Source organism: Numida meleagris, chromosome 4 (assembly GCF_002078875.1).
Source record: "Numida meleagris isolate 19003 breed g44 Domestic line chromosome 4, NumMel1.0, whole genome shotgun sequence".
Lineage (NCBI taxonomy): Eukaryota > Metazoa > Chordata > Aves > Galliformes > Numididae > Numida > Numida meleagris.
The window spans coordinates 2,036,815-2,048,528 of NC_034412.1; the positions used below are offsets into that span (position 1 = coordinate 2,036,815).

The following is an 11,714-nucleotide window of genomic DNA, read 5'->3' on the forward strand; positions in this document are numbered from 1 at the left end:
CACCTCCTGCAGTACATCAGTGGGAGCAGCACTCAGCAGGACCCAGCAGCTGCAGGGATACATTAGTAAGAACAGCTTCCTTGGAGCGTTTTGTCTCATTTTCATCCTGAAATGACAGCTTCGCCACAGGCTCTTGAACTCTGATGTTTAAACAAGTTCTTGGGTTTTATGGCTTAATGATAGAAGTAGGCAAAGCAACAGTGACACAACTTGAAACTGTTTATTAGAAAAGTCCAGATTCCCTGGCAACTCACCACCTGAGCTTTAGCTCACTGCTACCACTAATTACTTTTATCTACTTAATTTCTTATACGTATGCTCCTTCAGGGCATTCATTAGTTCTGTCACTTTTTTTCCTCCCTCATTTCTCACTAATTTCTTCCTGCATACAAAGAACACTTGCAAGTTCTTTCCAGTGGCACAGAGCTGCTTAAGCAATGGTAAGATCCCCGTTCAGCTGGGGTTTACACGCGCTGTCTTCCCTTGGTTCATTTGATACCTTTCCTCATGTGGCTACACGAAGGCATGATAAGAACACAGTCCTCCACCCCCAGTTTTAACTTGTTTAATTTCCATTTATTGTTCCCAACCCACACTTCTTCACCTTGAAGCTCTCCTCACTGCCAAGGGCAATTTTCTTGTGATACAGAACTTTAATTGAAGAAAAATTGGGGCAGTCTTAAGTATTTTATCAACATAACTCTGAAAGTCAAACCCAGAAACACTTAAATAGATCATCTGTGGCATGTGCATGAAGAATATATTTTAAAAAATGCTGTTCCCTAGTTTAACTTTTCTTTCCTTACTTAAATCAGAAAGCACTACCCATGCTCCTTCCAGCTGCTCTGCTCACAGCCCCAGCCTCTTAGCAGTTGGCCTCCTGGATCAAAAGGAGCAGCTTCCATAAAATTTTAGTCTTCCAGGGCATTTATTTAACTCTCCTTTCAACACCTGAAAATTAGAGGGAAGAAAGAGTACAGCCTCAGGAATCCATGCTGCAACACCTGTGGTAGTTAAACGGCAAGAACAGATTGCTTGCAGTGACTCTTCTTTACCTTGCTCAAGAGAGAACAAATCACGCCAAGTCTTCAAGTCTTGCCATTAGCTTGCTACATGGAAAGACTTGTTATCAAAGAAAGAGAACTCCGAGTCTCTCATCCAGAGATGCAGGTGAGCACCAAGATGAAGTTCAGCTTCTCCCCCTGTGCAGTACCACAGGGATGGCCTGGAAGATATGGGAGTTAATCCTGTGAGGCAGCAGGGATTAAAATCTATTTTGTCTCAACTCCTGGCAGTGCTACACAGCCACTCTCTAGCTCCAGAATTGACTGACAAAGCACCAGAATTACAGGTCACAAACACAGTGAGTTCACGAGATCCGGAGCAAGTTTCAGCCATAAAATCAGCCATGGGGACTGGGAGTTCACTAAACAAGAGAACAGCCACCTTCTTCACCCCTGTCCTGCCTAATAGAGCTCTCTATTAGACAGCCTCTAATACTCATGCCTTGTTATTCAGAACACTTTTTAAGAAAAAAAAATTCTGTTTCAAAACAAAATGCTGAAAGAATTCATTTAAAATGACAAAATTAAACATGATGGCATTTTGAGAACACTACTTTTTATTTTAAAATATTTTCTCCTTGTTTTCCAGGCAGAACCATTCAGTCAACTCAACCTGAGGTCATTAACGTTAGCATACGGGCACATGAAGCTATTTCCTACTTATTCCTATTGCTCCATACTACTAATTTTGCTTCATGAAACCAACCCCTGGCTACAAGCCTTCAGTGCTACAGGCACTAAGCAGTGCTGGGCAGAGAAACCACTGTCAGTTCAGGCTCTGCACAGCCACAGCAGCCCAGCTCGTGCCCTGGGTGTGCCCACCAGGGTTTCTCACAGTGACAAGGACACAGCTGTACCATATTTTGGTACGAAAGATGGCTGTCATGATCCACAGTGCTGCTGTGGAATAAACCTCAATTCCGCAAGGTCTAAGGCATTGTTACTTTCTCAATAACTGTGTTAAGAAAAGAAACTGAAAACTGCAAAAAGCAGCAGGCAGGTGATGGTATTACATTAAAAAACCAGAAGCTACACGGTTAATGATGCTCACGTCTGATAGAGAAAAAAGGAGCAGCTGCACCTAGGAGAGAAAGCTAGGGGGACTATGAAGTTCTATTTTCAGTTGTATTACTGACTTGTACCCGAACAGCCAAGGGACATAAACAGAAATTTAAGCCTGTAAAATTATCTGAAAACACCTGTTCACAGAGGTATAATGTTTTCTCCTGATATACTTTTGAAATACTTTGAATCACAAACACAGCCAGGTAGACCCAAAGCCCCTGTGACTGACAAACTACTAAGTTTCCAATTTGTATATTAAAAAAAAATAGCTCAACCTTAAACAGCATTTTTCACTCCAATTGTATGCTGCTCTCCCATTCAATCAGGAGTGCTGGGAAGCACAGCAACAAAACATTCCAGTAAGAATCTCTGTAGCAGGTTTGAGGTTATGTCCTTTCCTATTATTCATCAACATGATTTTCATCTTCCCTCACTGTCAGGCTTTCCTTAATAAGCGATGCATAACCCACATGCCAAAAAAGCTTTTAAAACTTACATTTGAAACAGCTAATTCCGATATGTAGCTGGATACACTTTCTTTTGGCTCTTGTGCTGTGGCATTATGATGTTGTTTACTTTATTAGAAACAGCTATGTCAATTGTCAGTCTTGAAAGTTTACACGAATACTTTAGAATATACAAACTCCAACACACACAACTTAAAGTGTGTAGAGTAAAAACTAACACATCCCAAGAGATACTCTAACCTACTTGGAATCTGCTTCTACGTCAAATCACAAGCACGCTGGAACCAGGATAAACACAACCACCATCCAGAGATGCTGCACGTCACCAGCAGGCAGGTCATCCAATCACAGGGAAGCACATCAGGTAGATGAAATAGGTTTTTTTTTAAAAGAAAATAACAAAACAAACAAAAAAAATCACAATTCGAGAAATATATTCGAAGATATAAGCTGTCATCTTAATAACAAATTAAAACAATAGATTAGAAGCTGTTCATATTTGCCTTTGAAGGTTAAAGAGCTATACAGTTACTGAAGTTGTGGTATCTAGGTAGCACCTTCTTCCAGAACCATAAGGGCAGAGCCTTTGAGCTTATTGACCTGAGGAGACACCAGTGCTCTAGCAAAGAATAACTGCTGGGTTGGCAGGCTCTCCTGACCAGGAAAAGGTGTGGGGTTTTTGGAAACTATCATGTATCTTGTGATTATTCTCTTTGAAGAGGAGCGCTTCCAACACTCATCTGTCCTGCTATAAATCAAGTCAGACTGAGGAGACAGCACCCGACCTTAGAGCCAACGATCTGGCCACAGAGTCCAGGCCTCAAGAAGAAATGCTTGATAAGAAGATCTCCAACACAGAATCAAGCCCCAAAGTCCCAAAGTGTGCCTCAAATAAATTCACATTCCATAGGATCAGAACACTCAGTACGATTAGTTCTATTAGCAAATCATTCAGTAACTTCTAACTAATGTAGATACATTCATTGGTCTCTTTTAATTTTTTTTTTCTGCTTTTATTTACAGTTTTGTTATCCACACAAAAACGGGCAAAAAAGTCTTGAAGAAATGGATAGCATATACCATTCTTCTTTTCACAAACAATACCAGAAAAGATAATGCAAAGCAGTGTATCAAGTGATATAATTGCTAAAACAAATACCAAAGCAAAAGAAGAATTCAAGTTGATGATTTAAATGCTTGTAAATTTAAACCATCATAAAAAGCGCTTATTTAAAGCACTGATTGAAATAATTCCATCCTGGAGGCAGGAGATTGCTCCTGCCCTCCAAGTTAAAAATAATATCACCATTAACCTCAGCAACAATTTTCTAATTGCCAAAGATTACAAATCTTTCATGCAGCATTCATCCACAGAGAATTCAATCACTCTGCTTTGCCTTTCAAAACCACGACTGTCATAGTAGCTGTAAGGCAAGATCCCTTTTATAAAAAAAAAACCCTCAAACTTCTGTGATGTATTTTATATGAAAGCATAAAACATTTACACTGTGCAAAATGAAAAAGTCTGTCATATCAAACTCTCTGTAAATTAATGCAACACCTCACATTACTATTTATGCTTTGTGCATAAGCAGAAGGAGGGGCGGCTTGGAGCTCTCCTCTGCCATCTCCGTGCCAGTTGGCACTATGGCACAAGCAGCTGGTCCCACATTTTGTTCCCTAAGTCCCGAGCAATAAGGACTCTCAATATATGCCAGCAAAGCAAGGGACATCAGTAGGAACAAAAAGGGCAAAGTCCAGTTTTCAGAGCATCCGGAATTATAAACCGTTTGTGCTTTCAAGAGCCATAAAGAACTGTAGCCAAAATGCACATTCATGTTCTCCGTGTCTCTCAAATGCGTACAGAGAAATAAAACAATATTCATCCTAAGCTACAGAAGAAACCCTCACACATACAGCTCCCGGGTTTTGGATCTCAAGCAGTATATAAATAGTGCTACACTGAAACTGACCGTAGTTCTCCTATGGCTGCCCAATAGTCTTGCTAGGGCTCTGTTACTAACTATGTTCAGCCTTACAGTAATCTAAAATTAAGGCAAATAACGATGCAAAACCACATGCTATCTTCCTTTTCTCCTCTACTCACACTCTTGTCTTCCGGTCCAAAGCTCTACCTCTCATCACCCCTGCCCTGTTCTGGTCCCTGTGCCTTGTTATTCCAACACAGACACTGAATGTTTTCAATTGCACGGGCAGAAAAGGCAGCAACAACCTTTTTTTTCAGGCTGTTACTTAAAAAACAAACAAGCAAACAAAACCAAAACACTTTCCTCAGTACAGTTCAGAGTTTCCAGCACCTGACCAGCCCAGCACATACACATCTCTCTGTGGGAATGCCAGCAGCACCCTGCCCACAGACAGGGCCTCAGCAGACCCAGGTGGGCATGGGCCTGGTGTCAGCAGCTGGAACACGGGGTGCCGAGCATCAGCTCCCAGTACCAGGAGTCATTGCTATTGCTCTTCCATAAGAAAATGTGGTTTAACCTCAATTGTAGGAGAACCTGAGTTGTAACCAGGCAATGAGCAGCAGGGAAACTAAGGAGACTAGTATATTTCATCCCGTTCCCTCTTACTCCCATGCTGATCATAACCAGATTTTTCAATACCTCTGCTTCAGTATGCGTTTGGAGAAAACACATGTCAGGGAAAGTTTAGGCAATTCTGTGGTGGAGTCCATGTGTAGACTACCTGCAAATAAATCCAGTTCTCATTTAAAGTGCAAGTTTAAAGAAGTGCAAGTGAGCCATGGAACGCACCAGAGAGCTGTATCATGGACCATGCACCTTCACTTATCAGAAGAAACATTTTGAGCCCTTCAGCAGTTTTCCATCTGGTAGAGAATGAGAAAGTAAAGATACTTATTACATTAAAAGTGTATTGATTGAAAGCGGTACTGTATGACATTATCAGATATTATAGCAGGATTTAAAATAAAATGTTTACTCTTGAAGGGGATTTGGGGGGGGGAAAAAAAACTTTTTCAACATATAGGATGACGAGAAAATTTGCAAGGGATAACATTTTGGCACTGAAAGTAAATGCAAATAAGTGTTCCTTTCTCCAGGGGAACTTTGAGGTTTGTCGACATGACGCGCTATGGATAATTGCATTGTGGTTTAGCAGTTAAAACACGTACTTTGATTGTCTGGCTGGAGATGTCAGCTGCTCACACAGCTGTGAATCAGACAAGGTCGGAGATGATGAGAGCCGGCAATGTTTCAGCATCATCATCAATTTGTATCAGCAGCAGTGTGATTGGGACCCCGCGCTGCGCTCTGAAGTTCGTGATGGCACCCAGCGAAGCAGTGGCACTTCATCCCCTCCCGGGGGCTGCTTTAGGGTTCAACAACTCTGAAGCTGCTCTACCTGGAGCCCAAGCCTTCCTCCCAGCTCAGTACCAGGTGCAGCCACGCCAGCAGTTTTTCTGGAATTATACTTCTACACGAGTAGAAAGGGGTAGATTTTCCAATCAGATTACTTTACAGGCTGCAATTTATTCTAGACTTGAAAGCCTCATCTTTTTATTTCCTGAGTGCAACCGAAATAGATCGCTTATCCCAGACCAGGAACAGCTTTCCTATCTAAGCATGGGGCACAATGGCTTAAATGGGCAGTTAATTAAACAACGATTGACACACTCTCAGTACTTACTCTGGAGTAAGTATTAACATTCTGGAATCCCCAAAATCTTTCATCCACAAACTTGTAAAAAAAAAATTTACATTTTTTTAAAGCTACGTTACTTCCAAAAAAAATTACCACATTTGTCAGTAAGTTTTAAACTGCCTTAATAAAGGCACTAGCTCAAGTGTTTAACACTAGCTAAAGGGCTGGAGTGAAAGCAGACAAAAAAAGAAATAAACTCTCCAACTTGCTGCAGCTGCCGATTACGCATACAACTCTTAACAGCCCTGAGATCACAAGCTGCCTTTCTGTGCATCTTCGTCAGCACGGAAACTTCCTTCTAGACTTATCTGTCTCCTGTTGTCACGTTAACTTCAGGGTGAACTGAAACTCTACAGGGCTAATAAAAACAGAAGGTCATTAAATCTTCATGATCTTTTACACTGAAGATCTCTTTGGCAAAGAGATGGCCACGAGCCAGAGGAACTGGTCTGTCCAGCTGGGCTGGGAGCTCAGTAACGGCCAGTGACAAGAACGGTGATCATAACATGAACATGACCAGGGAGTTGGCAGCTGTTGGGAACTGGTAGTCACAAAGGCCATTTTTAAGAAAGAAGAGCCTCGTTCTCATCTGCTCCCTTTTTCAGAAAGTGGTGGCACAGGGAACACATTCCAGAGCTCATTACAGACGTTTTCATACTGGGGCACGACGACACTGCTAGGAACACACGGATCAGTTTAAACAGCACGAATGTGACGCACGGCACGAGCAGCAGCAGCTCACATCACCATTCATCTTCGGTATCCTGAGGCACAGGCTGAACACCCTAGCAAAGTCAGCCCCCAGACTTTCTGTGCGTAATTACAGCAGCTGCTGCCCTTAAACTAGTTTTCAGAACTCTCATCCGAAGGCCGTGGATTCAAATCAGAGAGCGACACAAAGCTTGCAGAAAACAAGCGTTCTGTTACCTCCTCTGGATCTACTGGTGTCTATGATGTGCTCAAAATGTAGAGGAAGCTCTGCACGTTGAGGTTTGAGGACTCTGAAGCATTAGTGCCAGATAGCTTTGGACACCTTTTGGGGTCACAAAACATGATGGGACTCGTCCAGCAATACTTCCAAACTCGGCACAATCAGAGGCTCCTGGAGCCTGGGCAAGGCCTTCTCATAACATACAGGCAATGGACGCGCTGTCATTTCCTGCTGGGAAGGTGGTGATGCATGTGCCAAGGAAACATGTGGAACAGGCCAGGTGAAGTGGAACAGCTCTGAAGGGTCCCAAGATCAAGGGGAAAATTAGAGGTGCCCAGCCCTGAGCACGGGAGCAGAATCACGGCCTGGGTCCTGCCTGCAGAGCCAGGGCTGCTGCCGCGCTGCTCCAACCAGAGAGAACTGGACAGCAGCAGAACAGAGCATCTGGCACCAGGAGATTGTTTAAGAAGTGAAGCTGCCAGAAGCCAGAAGTCCAGTTTTAAGATATAATTTACACCCTAAATATTTGGATCTCTCTAACAACAAGGAGGAAGGAGAAATATTATTTTGGTCCAAAAGAGCTACTGAAACATGGAAAAGTGGACAAAGCTCGAGTGATCTGCTGTTTTTACTAACCCCACGTGACAAAAGAGTATACACTTTTACTCTAACACTCAAACTCAAAGATAAGCAGACCCCTGACCTACAGAACTGACTGTTTCAACATCTCACTGCCTCAAAGCTGTGTTTGAATTTGTTTGTAAAACATCCTGCCTGGACACTGGGTAACACAGAGCTAGCTAAGGCACCTTTGCCACTGCCTATCAGTACACTGTGTAGTATCGGTAGCACAAATTAGCACATCTTTAAGCAGTTTAAGGCATTCCTCACTACTGAGCCTCAGCCTGTCTTTAAATATTGCCTATATACCTAAGGATGTGGGCCAAGGAGCATTACCACAGGGGATTGAGTCAACAAGCATCGAGCACTCCAGCAAGGGCTGCTTGAGCATTCCTGCTCAGCAGCTGTGAAATACCCTTCCCATCTATGGCGATGGATAAGCTGCAGAGCTCTTACTGCCGAGCAGGAACACAAATGCAAACACTTCCTAGGAGTTATTCAAGCTCAGAGAAAAAGTTAAATGATTGCCTGTAATCCAAAAGCATCTATGAATCAAAACTGATTTAATTAAACGAGCTGCCTGAGCACCCAAACATGGGAGCACTGATTCAAGCTAAGAGGGCAGAATACACTGAAAATTAATTGACTTTTCGATTTTTTCTAAAAATGGAAAAAGATTCAATTCTACACCTGTCGAATAACACAGCCGTGAATGGCAGTGCTAAGAGCTCTCATTTCCAATTACAAATTTTTGCACCTTTTTAAGCGATTTTAAAGCACATTTTCACAGAGCACATGGGAACACGGTCCTAAAAATTACCCAACTGTGGCTTTGTTGGGGGAAAATCATAACCCTGTAACATGATATCCAAGAACTGTTCACCTTCACTGTCGACTATGTCATCCTGCTCCCATTAAACAAGAACACTACGTGAGCTGTTACCTAAGCATGCAGTGCTCCCAAAGTTGGCTCCCAATGAAACCTCGCTGCAATGTGTTTGCTGTGGCAGGCCTCAAGAAGACAGCGCATAGCAGCAAGCTCACCCCGGGGAATCAGGGTGGATTCATCCTGCTTTCAAGTACCTGTACTTCAAATGCACAGCAGGCTTGTTTGCACGCAGCTGGCACGGGGCCACCTTCTCCAGGCTTTACCTCAGCATTCACATTTCCATAGACTCAGACAACACTAATAAGGACTCGCCATTATCTTCTGACCTTTTTTTTTCCCCCCTCTTTGTCTTTGAAAGTTAATCAGTAACCAGAGATTTTTTTTCAAGGTCCCATGGCTCACAAAGCTTTAGAAGGTTCTGCATATGGTTGAAAACATTAGCCATGCACACAGCAAATTCTCTGCTTCCATATTTGAGCTTCCGACACTATAAATAAGAAGTATTTCACATATTGCAATACTCTATCTGCAGCTCTCTAAACCAGCTGTATCATGCCCTTATCCAGGTGGATAAGAACACTTCAGGAGGTTAAGAGAAATAAAAAAAGCAAGACACTTTTCATGAGACAGTTACTGAGCTTAACTTCTCACTCTGGTAATCCACATCAGTTTTCAACCTCAAACAAGCACAGGTGGCATTTAAGGTCCTATCTATTACTTGAATTTTCAAAGTCATCACCTCCTAGGGCTGATAACATGATACGCAGCATAGCCACAATCATAGAACTGCAGATGGTGAGCTGCTTCACCTTTGTCCAGTACTGAGATCTCAGCTAAAACTCAGCACTTAAACCTTAAATATCTCAAAAAACCCCGTAGTAAGTCATAGATGAAACGGTTAAATCCTACTGATTAAGTGTCCTGTCCTTCTAACTGCTCAGCTTTCAAATTCATAGAATATTATTTTATCATTTATCTAGTTTGCAACTTCTCAGTCCCAATAGCCCCACAGACAGAGAAAATCAGCAACAACGAAGCCAGCATGCAAGGCATCTTTCAGCTTGATAAAGAAGCTGAGGAGGTAACAGACAAAAGATTTCTTCATTTCTGTTTTGATTCACCTTTAAGACTCCTTTGACTGGTCACTCAGTGAGACAACAGAGCAAAACTTTTCTTCACTCTTCCTAAGCCTGCTTCTTTGCCTCTGCCCACACTGCATTGTGATTACTCAGCCAGCAAGAAAAAGACAACCTGGCTTTGTACAGAAGGAAGAGCACACTACACACCGTACATCAAGTTCCACCCCTAAAACATTATTCCCCTTAGCAAGCAATCACAGCAGCACACCAGACTGTCAGCTGTAACACAGTGCATTAATGATCAGCACTGCCTATCACTTGCTTATCAAGTCAGCCACAAAATTTAAGGCAGCGACTGCCATTCTATTCAGGATAAAACCGTAATATGGAAGAGCACATGACATAGGGAATAGTAGAATTTATGCAAAGAGTTGGCAATATTTAAGCAAAACTTGGATACCCTCATAAATGAGCACTATGCGGTAATTTGTGTTACTTGAATCACGCTTCTCTTTCCTTCTACTTCAACCTGATGAGGCAGGAAGTAATTAATGGGGAGATGTTGCCTTGCATACAGCTGGAAGGAATTAATCTAGCATTTCATTTGTGGTATTGTCCATTTGGAAAACCATTTTTTTTCCTGCATTTAGAACAGTCTGTTTCACATTTAACTCCAGAGATTAGCAATTCCTTCATCTTTATCTACTACATGAAGATATCTAATGGGAGCCCAGAGCAAAAATATCATCTTTAAGAAGGCTTTGCTACGTATGTAGGTAAAGCGTTACAATAAGTAGTAAATTCTTTTAAAAAAATAAAAAACAAGACATCCAGAAAACAAGTTCAAAGAGAGACTTGAAATTTAGTATTACGTGCTACAGATTAAGTAAGACTACTCACTATGTTATTTCATTTCTTTCCTCTCTTTTCTACTGACAACCACGATTTGCTTAGATAAAAAACTATTTTCCGTAACCTGTTTCTACTGTATGCAAAGCACACGGGTCTTGTTCTCCCAGTCAGTTTTATAGAAAATCCAGGACTAGAAACAAGTTATGCCCCCAGTGATCAGACACATATTTTTAGTGGGAGAAAAGGCCACTAAGAACACCTAGGGATCTTATGAGAAAGATAAATAAGTGATGCTAGAGCTTACGTTTTTAAATATTAACTTCATTAAGGCTTGGAGAAAGAGCTACAAAACCCTTCAAAACGCCAGGCCTCAGATGAATGCTCAACTTGGCCACTGAATCAATTAGAGAAAGTTCCCTGAGGAATCAGAATAATTAAGGTAATTGAGCTTTCCATAGATCTGGTATTACAATTCTAACATTTTTATAGATGTAATTTCAAGTCCCGTGACAAAATATATCCATATGTCCATACACACAAACATATGCATAGGGCACTTTCTTGTCCTTTTGCTATTCTGTGTGAGTTTTGGATTATTGAAGGAACTGAGTGTGCAGTCAAGGGCGGAACAAGATACACAGGTGATACAAATTGAAGAAAGAAATCAGATCTCTCTTTAGCAATGCCCAAGTCTAACTGTTCACATTGTATTTCTACCTGTAACAATCTCAGAATACTGTTTAAAAACGCGACACAGATAATCTTTCAAACTTGTTTTGGTTCACCATGTAAGACAGGAACACCGGGTTTAAACAACAGGGCAGGCAGCAAAAGACAGAGCATTAGCTCCCTCCCATCCAAAGCCTCAGAAAACAAAAGAGCCAGGTGTACCAAATTCACAGACCAGAAGTTACATCTCTTGAGGAGAAGATGGGTATCACTTTGTGCCATATATACACATGCACATTTCTACTACTATTCCTCGAAGGCCAAGGAACAGTGATCTGACATGAGTTTGCCAAAAAGAGCTGGCACAACAGCATCACAACCAAAAACAGT

The 11,714-nt window shown here is 41.8% G+C and overlaps 1 protein-coding gene across 2 annotated transcripts in view; it reads right to left on the bottom strand.

Annotated features, from left to right (window-relative positions):
* The window catches only part of PPM1L (protein phosphatase, Mg2+/Mn2+ dependent 1L), a 91,709-nt gene that overhangs the window by 78,130 nt on the left and 1,865 nt on the right, over positions 1-11,714 (bottom strand). The window contains exon 1 of one of the 2 annotated variants that reach the window (XM_021393965.1): positions 9,846-9,972. The exons of the other annotated variant lie outside the window; for it this stretch is intronic. The gene's annotated coding sequence lies outside the window, so the exon portion shown is untranslated. Of the gene's footprint in view, positions 1-9,845; positions 9,973-11,714 lie in introns of those variants that run through there. 2 annotated transcript variants of the gene reach the window in all.